This window comes from Prionailurus viverrinus, chromosome F2 (genome assembly GCF_022837055.1).
Source record: "Prionailurus viverrinus isolate Anna chromosome F2, UM_Priviv_1.0, whole genome shotgun sequence".
NCBI classification, from domain to species: Eukaryota; Metazoa; Chordata; class Mammalia; order Carnivora; family Felidae; genus Prionailurus; species Prionailurus viverrinus.
In genome coordinates, this window is record NC_062578.1 from 67005305 (window position 1) to 67017884 (window position 12580).

A 12580-nucleotide genomic window follows, 5' to 3' on the forward strand; every position below is an offset into this window, starting at 1 on the left:
CATTGATGCAGTGATATTATTTAATACACACTCAATGTTCAAATTTCTCCAAATATTCCCAAGATGCCCTTTAGTGCTTTCCCCCCACCCCCCAGTCCAGAATCAACATTTATTCTCCTCATATCATGGTCATTTTCCCAAGATATTTTGCTGCAAAATGTTTATAACTTTTACTGGCTATTTAATATTCCATGGAGTGGATTTGCCATGATTTATTAATAAATTTCTCTTTGGCTATTCCTATTACAAGTGTAACATGATGTTAAGTGGGGCTTTTCCTCCTTCACGTTTGACTCAGGCACCAATTCAATAGATATCAGATTCCAAAGTGAGGGTGAGGCTGAATTCACCAAGTTACCCTTTGATAATAAGTGCTGTGGTCATCCCTTCTTCTGAAGCTGATGCTCAAAGAGGTCACACAGCTAGTAAGTGGACAAAGTAGGATTTCACCAAGAGTCAAAGGTCAGGTTCCCCAGGAGGCTCTGTGATGGAGATCTGTGTACAGGTTCACTGGGAAGTGCTTGGGGATCAACACCTGTGGGGGAATAAAGGCAGAGGCTGGTCAGAGGGAATAGTCATACTTTGATGCAGTCACTGCAAAAGTCTCAGCCCCTCCACCAGCTCTGAAGCTGAGATGGTCTTGCAGAGGGTCCCCTATTGAGGCAAGGAGGCCAGGTCTTTATGCCTCTATGTGGACCAGTCATTGGGTGCAGATTGCCCGTGGGAAGGGGATGTGTCCTTGGAACTTTCTTCAACTGAGAGCAGTTTTCAGAGAGATTCAAGTGGGAGTGAAGGCTGTAGTCCTGAGGGGAGGTCTGGCCAGACACCAGAGCATCCACTACACCAGGGGAATGCTCACGAGCCTGTTGGCTAAGTCCTTGACCTCTGCAGCCAGACTGAATACACAAGCAGTCAGTGCATCGCATGCTGTGACTCTTCCCTTCCCCCTGCCCAGGGGAAAGGCCTTCTTGGAAAGTGTATGATGGGGGTTTCCTTAGAGCCACATATGTGTTTGAAATATATTTTCTACAGCTGGGGGCAAAGAGAACTGGCTGAAGTGGCCTGTGGCAGCAGGGTGGGGTTTGGTCCTGCCCTCCCAGGCTCTGTTGGGGCAAAGGATGAGAGAATGTTTCCTGGGGCTCAAAGGTGGGCCCCCTGTGCCAGAGCCATTTTAAAAAACTTAAAAAAATTGTCTAAGACTCAAAACAAGTTGCAAAAATAGGGAGTTCCCATGTGCCCTTTGCCAGTGATAGCTTTCTCCAGTGATAGCATCTTACTTAACCATAGTACATTTTCTAAACTAGGGAATTGACATTGACATTGGCATCATACTATGAACTAAGTTATAGACTTTACTTGGGTTTCATCAGTGTTTACGTGTACTTGTGTGTGTGTTACTATGCAGTTTTATCACATGTACAGATTTGTGGATTTATGTAATCACCACCACAATCAGGGTATGTAATTGCTCCGTTACTATGAAGAAACTCCCGAATACTACACCTACCCCTGCAACCCCTGTAACTTAGTATCTGTTAACCTAGTGGTCAATATAACCTAGTGGTCTATTCATCACTGTAATCTTATCATCTCAAGAGTGCTATGTAATGACATCAAGCAATATGTAACTTTTTGAGATTGGCTTTTTCCACTTGGCATAACATCCTTGAGTTCCATCAATGTTGTTGCATGTATCAAGTTGTATAACTTAGTAGCATGCAATTGTATACCCACACACTGTTTATTCATTCCCAAGAGGGCCAAGAGGACCCTCTGGGAAGGTGAGAGGAACGTCAGGGATGAAGTCGGATCAGGGATGAAGTCTGAGTGGAGAGGAGTACTAGGGACCAGGGCACAGGAGCAGTGGCAGCTGGGATAGACTGCTTTTCGCTTGTCCTGAGAACTCAAACTAGAGAGGTCCCCAGAGATGGTGATCTCCAAAGATCCCATGTGGAATGCCCCAAACGAGAGGTAATGTTCTAGAGCTGGAAAGCCCAGTGAGCATGAAGTCAGCTTGCAACACTACCCATCACAAGCCAGTGAGAGTATTTCCAGACGTAACCACTTACCTCTTTGCCTTCCATCCATTTTGACGTGGTCTTCAAGACAGCAGCCAGTGAGTGACAGAGGGAATGTGAAGGGGGGTGGGAGAGAGAAGTTGACTGCATATGAGCCCCCACCCCTTTCCCTTGTGGCTCTCGCTGAACTGCTGGCTGTAGCTCAGAAGTGGGAGAAATCTTTGGAATGAAACCTGAATTGTTGGCTAATATAATGAATGTCACAATGCATTGAATTACTACTCTATGAAGACCAAGTCTGTGACTTGATGTGACCATCAGACTGTCATTACTTGAAAGTGACCAGAGCAGGCAGAGTCCTGTGACAATTGGCATCTAGAATCAAGGACAACCTCCTTTCTTCTTCCTAGTATCCCCCCAAAACTGAATACATTTTAATGGGATGGTGGGAGAAAAATGACAAAGTGTGCTTTGAGAATGTCCACGCAGCAGTACAGAAATAACTTGGAAATAAATGTCTATACATAAGCCTTTTTTTTTCTTTCATATTGTAATTTCCTTAGAGCAAATTCCTGGGAATGGGGTTAATAGGTCCAAGGGCATGGATATTTTTATGGTTTTCAAAACAAATTGCTAAATTGCTTTTCTAAAGATTTCTACCAATTTATATTCCCACCAGATACTGTATGAAAGTTTCATCACATATTCAGTGGTACAGGATAGTATCATAAGATTGTTAATGTAATGAGTTTTAAACACTATTTGATGTTTGGGGCACCTGGGTGGCTCAGTCGGTTAAGCATTAGACTCTTGATTTTGGCTCAGGTCATGATCTCACAGTTGGTGGGATTGAGCCCCACACTGGGGCTGTCAGGCTCCATTGGGTGGAGCCTACTTGGGGTTCTCTCTCTCCCTCTCTCTGCCCCTCCCCTGCACATTTGCTCTCTCAAAGTAAATAAACTTAAATAAAAATGCTATCCAGGGGCACCTGGGTCTGACTTTGGCTCAGATCATGATCTCGCAGTTCATGAGTTCAAGCCCCGCATTGGACTCTGTGCTGACAGCTCAGAGCCTGGAGCCTGCTTCAGATTCTGTGTCTTCCTCTCTCTCTCTGCCCCTCCCCTCCTTGTGTGTGCTCTCTCTCTCTCATCAATAAATATTAAAAATGTTTTTAAATGCTATTTGATGTTTGGAATAATTTTTAAAATGCTTTTTGTAATATGAAAATTTTTTGCATTAGATGTTTTATCAATCTCTTAAAAAAATTTTTTTTAACGTTTTATTTATTTTTGAGACAGAGAGAGACTGAGCATGAACGGGGGAGGGGCAGAGAGAGAGGGAGACACAGAATCGGAAGCAGGCTGCAGGCTCTGAGCCATCAGCCCAGAGCCCAACGCGGGGCTCGAACTCACAGACCGCGAGATCGTGACCTGAGCTGAAGTCGGCCGCTTAACCGACTGAGCCACCCAGGCGCCCCTTATCAATCTCTTTAAACTTGGCATTAATATCTTGAGTATAGAATATTGCTAAAGGTCTGATTTTATAAATTAATCACTGGATATTCATATGCAGCTTTGTCGAGGGGCTTTCCTGGAGCACTTAGAAAAACAGCAAATTCTGTAGGATTTGTGAGCAAGGAAGAAAGGGAGAGGTGAAGGCCAGAGGATCAGTGAATGAAAACAAGAGACAGGTTTAAGAGCTGTAAGCGAGAGGTAACAAATGAAATCAAGGGACCAAGAACAAGGAGGTGGCCATGAGGTCAGGAAGTGAGTTGAGAAAGGAGCTTGGGAGACAAAGATTGTGGAATTGCCTCCAAGTAAGGTAGTAGGGTAGGGAATATGCCTTTCCCCCGCCAAGTATCAATGGATTAAAAATTCATGTATGCGTACGTTTTATATAACACAAAATTTATTATCTTAACGAGTTTTATGTGTACAGTTCCATGGTGTTAAGTATATTCACATTGATTTGAAACAGATATGCAGAACCATTTTATCTTGCCATGGGAAATTCTTTACCTGTTGAAGAACAATACCACTTACCTCCCTCCCCTGGCCTCTCGTGGACACCATTTTACTAATTGTTTCTGAGTCTGAACTACTTTAGATAACCTGACATAAGTGGAAGTGTGTAGTGTTTGTCTTTTGGTAACTGGTTTATTTCATGTCGCATAATGTCTTTGAGTTCATCCAGGTGGTGTAGCACTTGCCATAATTTCTTTCTGTTTTTAAGGCCGAATAACATTCCATTGTGTGTATATACCACATTTTGATGATCCATTCATCTATTGATGGATATTTGGGTTTCTTCCATTTCTTGGCTATTGTGAATAGTGCTGCTATGAATATGGGTGTGCAAATAACTCTTTGAGACCCTAATTTTAATTCTTTTGTGTATATATCCAGAAGTGGGATTTCTGGTTACAAGGTATTTCTATTTTAAATTTTTCAGGAAACTTCATACCGTTTTTCACAGTGGTTAAGCCATTTTACAGTCCCACCAACAGTGCACAAGAGCTCTAATTTTTATTGTTATTTTCTGTTTTTTTGTTTTGTTTTTGAATATTAGCCATCCTAATGGATGTGAGGTGATATCTAATTGTGGTTTTCACTTGCATTTCCCTGATGATTCATGATGCTGAGCACCTTTTCATATGCTCATTGCTATTTGTATATTACCTTTGAAGAAATATCTATTTAAGTCCTTGTCCATTTTAAAATCAGTTTATTTGATTTTTTTGTTGTTGAGTTGTTAGAGTTCTTTATATATTCTGGATATTAACTCCTTATCAGATATATATTTTCTTCTGTTCCACAGGTTGAATTTTACTCTGTCGATTGTGTCTTTTGATGCACACGAATTTTTAAGTTTGATGTAGTCCCATTTGTCTGTTTTTGCTTTTGTGGCCTGTGCTTTTATTCTCGTATCTGAGAAATCGTTGCTAAGTCCAATGCCATAAAGTTTTTCTCCTGTGTTTCCTTCTAGGAGTTTTAACATTATTAGGTCTTAGGTTTAGGTCTTTATTCTACTTCAAGTTATTTTTTGTACATGGTGTAGGATAAGGGCCCAATTTCATTCTTTTCCTTATAGATATTTGGCATCAACACTAACACCATTTAAAAAAAAATTTTTTTTAATGTTTATTCATTTTTGAAAGACAGAGACAGAGCACAAGCAGGAGTAGGGCAGAGAGAGAGGGGGCCACAGAATCTAAAGCAGGCTCCAGGCTCCAAGCTGCCAGCACAGAGCCCAACATGGGGCTCGAACTCACGAAACATGAGATCATGACCCGAGCCTAAGTCAGACGCTCAACGACTGAGCCACCCAGGTGCCCCAAACTAATACCATTTTTAAAAAAAAAATTTTAATGTTTATTTATTTTTGAGAGAGAGAGAGACAGACAAAGCATGAGTGAGGGAGGGGTAGAGAGAGAGAGAGAGAGAGAGAGAGAGAGAGAGAGAGAGAGAGACAGAATCCGAAGCAGGCTGCAGGCTCTGAGCTGTCAGCACAGTGCCCGATGCAGGGCTCGAACTCACGAACCACGAGATCATGACCCGAGCCTAAGTCGGGCGCTCAACCGACTGAGCCACCCAGGTGCCCCAAACTAACACCATTTTTAAAGAGATGGTTCTTTTCCCATTAAGTGGTATTGACAACCTTGTCAAAGATCATCAAATATAATTTTTTATTGATGGAAACATGATAAAGTCACAGACTTATTCTTTGTAAGGCAGATTTGTGGGTATATAATGAGTTTTTGAGTGAGGTAGAAAGGCCAAAATAAAAATACAAAAATGTGAATAAAACCATGAAACTATTGGATGGGGACTTAGTAACACTTTTTCTTAAGATGTCATCAATGCCAAGGGGTAGGCGTTGATTGACTAATTAGTTCACCACATAAGTGATTATTGAGTGTCAACTATAGAAGGCACTAACCAGGCCAAAAGAATACAGGTGTATAAGAGACACGTCCCTGCTGGGGTACTTGGGTGACTCAGTTGGTTGAGCATCCAACTCTTGGTTTTGGCTTAGGTCATGATCTCATGGCATCATGGATTCAAGCCCCGCATCAGGCCCTGCACTGACAGCACAGAGCTTGATTGGGATTCTCTCTCCCTCTCTTTCTGCCCCTCCCCCAGTCATGCTGTCTCTGTCTCTCTCAACATAAAGAAGTAAACTTAAAAAAAAAAAAGAGAGAGACAGGTTCCTGCTATGTGTGTTTCTGTGTAGAATCCTATTTTCTGTTAGCAGCATCAACAAAAATATGTATTTCTGCCCTTCCTCTGCTAGGAGTTTGGAGAGGCATAAGGGACTGTGAGACGCTTTCCATGTCCTCAAGGACCCATGTGTACTATTTCTTACCATGGCCCCAGAGACCCTTTGTGTTCTCTGTTCTTTGCTAAGGGCTAATACCTGATGAGATGGACACTTCATAGCTTAGAGAATGAAAGGGATGAGGCCTTAAAGACTGAGGCTTATGTCTAGTGCCTGAAGGAGTCAGTGTTCCCTCTGAAGCTGCTCTCTGTAGGACGGTCCCTCAGTGCCTCCCCAAGGGCATTCCACTTTGGTTGAAACCAAAGGTTTTGTCCTTTCAGTAACCTGAGTGCTCCATTCAAGAAGCACAGAAAATAGGGTATAAAGAGATACTGTTTTTGCAAGCCACCGAGATATTCAATAGCACCTTCATTTGGGCTGAACAATGGCAATTGTGTAGGAGTGCAGGTAATGCTTTGTTTTGCTGTGACTTGCCTGGGTGTTTTACTTCTGCCTGATGGACTGGGCACACATGTGTGACTGGAGTATCTTTTGCATTGACTCTTCTCTCAGTACTTTCCCAGCTCTGTTTGAAGGCTTTTTAATTATCATTGGCGAGGCTTACCGAGTTTATATAAGAATCCCAGCTTGTAATATTTATTGTTGTAAACAAATTATTTATGCTTACTCAACTGTTCCTTGACCTGCATATAGTTGTCACTTCGTATAGTTCTCTCTAATCATTTTTTAAAATACACTTTTTCCTTTTGTGATATTTTGGATTTGCAGAATAGTTGTAGAGTTCCCATATATCTCTTACCCACTTTCAATTTCCCTTGCTGTTAACATCTTATATCATCACAGGACTTTTGTCAAAACCAAGAAACCAACATTGGTACATTGCCATTAACTAGGTGCCCTGAAGAGGATTTTAATGAAGGGCCTATCTATCCAGGTGGGACAGTGTTTTAGATTGAGCTACTCTAAAAAAATACCACAGATGGTGGTCTGGGTGGCTCAGTTGGTTAAGCGGCCGACACTTGATTTCAGCTCAGATCATGATCCCAGGGTTGTGGGTTCGAGCCCTGCATTGAGCTCTGTGCTGACAGTATGGAGCCTGCTTGCTCATTCTCTCTCTCTCTCTCTCTCTCTCTCTCTCTCTCTCTCTTTCCCCCCCTCTCCCTCTCTGTCTCTATTCCTCCCCTGCTTATGCTCTCTCTCTTTCTCAAAATAAATAAACTTAAAAAAAGATTTAAAAAAATTTTAAATGAAAAAATACCACAGATTCAGTGGCGTAAACAGTAGACATTTATTTCTCACAGTTCTGGAGGCTGGTAAGTCCAAGATCAAGGTGTTGGCCAACTGGTTCTTGATGAGGGCTTTCTTCCTGGCTTGCAGATGGCTGTCTTCTCTCTTTGTCCTCAAATGGAGAGAGATAACTCTAGTCTCTCTTCTTCTTTTTTTAATGATTAAAAAAATGTTTATTTATTTTTGAGAGAGAGAGAGAGAGAGAGAGAGAGCGAGCACAAGTGGGAGAGGAACAAAGAGAGAGGGGAGACACAGAATCAGAAGCAGGCTCTAGGCTCCAAGCTGTCAGCACAGCCCGATGCAGGGCTTGAACTCATGGACCACGAGATCATGATGTGAGTTGAAGTTGGATGATCAAACGACTGAGTCACCCAGGTGCTCCTAGTCTCTCTTTTTCTTAAATGAACACTCATTCCATCATGAGGACCTCACCCTCATGACCTTATCTACACCTGTTTACCTCCCAAGTGCTCCACCTCCAAATACCGTCACATTGTGAGTTAGAGCTTCAAAATATGAATTTTGGGGCGATAAAAACATGTATTCCATAGTACGCAGGGATAGAGGGAACCAAAAGGGATGTTGAGGCTCTCAGGGACTGGCAGCAGAGGGAAATTCTTTTACTCCAAGGAATGAAGGAACAAGGGGAAGAAGTTGTGTCATGGAGCTCAGAGAGAGCTAAAGATATGAGGTGACGGTGGGCAGGGGTGCCCAATGGGAGCTGTAGTCGTAGAGAGATGGAGACATTGCCAGAACATCGAGACAGGGAGAGAGCAAGAAATCTCCAACTTTATGCCTTCTATACTCAAATTCCCAGTTGTTGTCTCTCACTGGCCAAACCCAACCAGAAGCTAAGGACAAGGGAGCCTGGATACTGCAGTCCTTGGGAATCAGCCCTGCAGGCCACAGAGAAGGTAGAAAATGGAGGAGGGTATGTGTAAATAGAGAACAGCCGTGGGGGGACACTTACAGGTCTACTTACGCTGGCTGTATCCACTTATATCGTAATGCAAACTTTTGGAGGACAGGGACACCACCTCTTAAAACTTAGCCTTACTAAAGCAATTATATATATTTCCTTGGGCTGCACAACAAAGTACCACAAACTGGGTCAAAACAACAAAATGTATTCTCATGGTTATGGAAGCTGTAAGTCTGAAATCAAGGTCTCATCAGGGCCATGCTCCCTCTGGTACTGGTGGGAGAGAATCTTTTTGTGTCTTTTCTAGCTTCTGGTGGTTACATTCCTTGGCTTCTAGATATATCACTCCAGTCTCTGTCTCCACGGTCATGTCATTGTCATCGCCTTGTGTTCTGCCTCTTCTTCGTATGAGGACACCTGCCATTGGGTTAAGGGCCCACCCTACTCCAGCATGATCCCGTCTTAAATTAACCATATCTGCAGTGACCCATTTCCAAATAAGGTCACATTCTGAAGTACCTTCAACCTATTAGGACTTCAGCCTATCTGTAAGGGACTCATGCCCAGAGAACATTTTTTAGCTGACGATAGAAGGGTCAATTCAAATCTGTATTTACTACTCAGTAGTGTTATTATTTGATAGGGGTCTTTTCCCACTCTCACTCCTGAAATGGATAACAGAGGCTGTTTTCCAGAATTTTAGAGTTCCTGGTAGTTGGGCAGTGACTCAGAGCACTTGTGGGTAGGGACAAGGCAGGGAGTGTGCCAACTAGGGCTAAAATATCCAAAGCTAAGAAACAGTGTAATCAAGCCTGACCTTCCTTCTCCTTCCTCTGACTAAAGCAGAGCCATGATGTGGCCGAAAGATGATTAATTGCCCTCTGCTAGTCCCTTTACATACATTGTCTCCTGTATTGTTTACTCTGTGAGTTTCCTAGAGCTGCCAAAATAAATGATCACAAACTCGGTGGCTTGAAACAACAGAAAGTTATTCTCTCACAGTTCGGGAAGCTACAAGTCTGAAATCAAGGTGTCAGCACGGCCATACTTCCTCTGAAGGCTCTAGGGAAAAATCCTTCTTTGCCTCTTCCTAGCTTTTGGTGACTTCTGGTGGTGCTGTCTGTCTGTCTGTCCTCTCCTTCCCCTCTCTCCCTCTCCCCTTCCCCCCCCTCCTCCCCCTCCTTTTTCTTTTTTTAAGTTTATTTATTTATTTTGAGAGAGGGAGCACAAGCTCAGAGAGGGTCAGAGAAAAGGAGAGACAGAATCCCAAGCAGGATCTGCACCATCAGCAGAGAGCCCAGTGTGGGGCTTGAACTCAGCAACTGTGAGATCATGACCTGAGATGAAGAATTGGAGCCTTAACCGACCGTGTCACCCAGGCGCCCCTGTCCTCTCTTCTTATAAGGACACCAGTCATAGGAGTTAGGGCCCAGCATAATCCAGTCTGACCTTATCATAATTTATTTACATCTGCAAAAACCCTATTTCCAAAAAAGGTTACATTCTGAAGTTGTGGGTGGACATGACTTTGGGGGTACACTATTCATTTCCAACACACTTATTTAAACTCATTTTTTTCAGTTGAGGAGAACAAGTCAGAGAAAATAAGCCGTCCAGCTCAGTTAGAAATGTGCAGAGCTGAGGGTCGTGCATATTCTTAATTCTTAATTAGCCAAATGTCTTTCTTCCCATCTGCCTGCCCCCTTGCTGTCATCATTACTTTCATTACTTATTTGTGTTTTCATTACTTATTTGCTCATTCAGGGATACTTTGGGTATTGGTTTATCTTTTTTTTTTTAAGTTTATGTCTTTATTTTTGAGAGAGAGAGAGAGTGCAACTCGTGTGCAAGTGGCTGGGGAGGGGCAGAGAGAGAGGGGAGAGAAGGAGAGAGAGAATCCTAAGCAGGCTCCACACTCCGCGCAGAGCCTGATGTGGGGCTCGATCTCACGAACTGTGAGATCGTGACCTGACCCGAAATCAAGAGTCGGATGCTCAACTGACTGAGCCACCCAGGCACCCCTGGTATTTTAGTGGAAAAAATGATTGGGATTGTTAGCTGCTGAGCGTGGGGGATGGGAAGGCATTACTGTGAGGTTTGCTTATTGGGGATTTTCTCTATCCATAATGCCTTCTGCATTTATTATAATTTCTCTGTAAGGAAGAGTTGTTCCTCCTCACTCATTTATATTTTATATTAGGATAGGCTTATGCATATTTATTTTATTTTATAGGTTACAGTGTCATACTATTATTATTTATTTTGTTGCTCAAGTTGTCCCAGCTTTGCCATTAGGAGCTTAATTAGTTTGGGCCTGTATCCTTTCAACATGCTCATTTGTTAGTACCTTATTACTTTTTGGCACTTCCTTTTTGTTTTTTATAGGCTCACCTTGTATTTTCCTTGTCCCAACCCTGGTATCAAACTTTTTCCAAAAAGTATGTTACTTTTATCAGAGTATTGGTTTTTAAAACAATTTTTCTTTAATGTTTATTTATTATTAAAAAAATTTTTTTTAATGTTTATTTATTTTTGAGACAGAGAGAGACAGATCACGAACGGGGGAGGGTCAGAGAGAGAGGGAGACACAGAATCTGAAGCAGGCTCCAGGGTCCGAGCTGTCAGCATAGAGCCCGATGTGGGGCTCAAACTCACAAACTGTGAAATCATGACCTGAGCTGAAGTCAGATACTTAACTGAGCCACCCAGCGCCCCTAACCTGAAAACTTTTAAGTAAGTGTGACCACATTCCTCATTAAGAGAAACTGCCATAAGTTAGCCTTCAAATGGCTTTTAAAACCTACAGGGAAAAATTGCATTCACTTTATTGAGGGGCAAGTATATTCTTTAGGGAAAAAAAGGTGTTCTCTACTCCTGCCATTGAAATGCAGCTTTACAGAATTTAGGGAAAAGCTAACAACAAAGACAGAGTCCTGTTCCAAAGTAGTCATTTTGTGGATGAAGGTAAAACCTACAATCTTTCCTCCACCACAGGATTTCATATTTAAACCTTCTATTTTTAACATGATGGTGGGATTCATGGCTAATGCTTATGAGATCTGTGTCTAGACAGTTGAGAAAAACAGGAAATGAGTTACATTGTCGTAGCTTAAGAGAATTTAACCTTTTGTCTTCTAGCTCCAAGCTGTCCCTGCTTTAAAAAAACATTCCTTCTCTCCTGAGAATTTCAGGCCATTCAAGGGACTATAATCATCCAGGGCCTCTTCAGGGAGCAGAGGTAGCTATTTTGGTGGAAAAGGAAATGAGAACATGGGTTTACTGTGCTCACACCGTAAAACGAATACAGCCATTTAGAGGAACACGCTTACTGTCTGCTTTTGAATTCTAAGTATGTGCTCACAGCTGTCTCCGACTGTGTGCTCCCGAAGGGCAGGAGCTCAGCCTGGATCACTCATTCTCCCACTGTGCATGCTGCATAGTTAGGTGCTGCCAGCCATAACATGTCCTGCAGAAGAGCAAGTTAAGAAGAAGCATCTGGCATTTATGGAACGCTTTCAATGTGCCAGGCACTGAGCTAAGCACATCACACACACTGTATCTCATTTAATCCTCTCAACAACCCTAAGATGTGGTGACTGCTACTATCTCCATTTCACCCATGAAGAAATGGAAGCAGAGATGTTAAGGAAATTTGCAAGGTAGCAGAACTGTCATTGGAACCCACATCAATGTGATTCTAGAACCTATGTTCTTTGTTGGTATGCTATACCATTGTGGGGCTGGTGTGAGGATTAATGAGATGATGTGTGTAACAGACTTATCACAATTCCTGGCCCCAAATAAGCATCATAATGAATTCATGGTACTATTTACATGTATAAGTAACATGATGCTGTATTAGGCAGGTGATATACTTATCTCTGCTATGTAAGACCCACCATGCCTAGTGTTCTAGGTAGCTACTGAATTGAAATGAATAGTGGTGGCAAGGATTTCTACTCAATGTATATAATGCGAGTGGTGTTGTAGTGAGAGGGTTTGTAATCAAGTAAAGGGAACTCTGCAGCAAAGTCTGCAATCTTGGCCTGATTAGCCATTGCCTCTTAGAGAGTCT

The 12580-nt window shown here is 42.4% G+C and overlaps 1 protein-coding gene across 1 annotated transcript in view; it reads right to left on the minus strand.

The window, feature by feature from the left end:
* Positions 1-469: 469 nt before the first annotated feature.
* Positions 470-12580, minus strand: part of FBXO32 (F-box protein 32) — a 65871-nt gene continuing 53760 nt past the window's right edge. Inside the window, exon 10 of the mRNA XM_047842014.1 lies at positions 470-535. The gene's annotated coding sequence lies outside the window, so the exon portion shown is untranslated. The remainder of the gene's footprint in view (positions 536-12580) is intronic.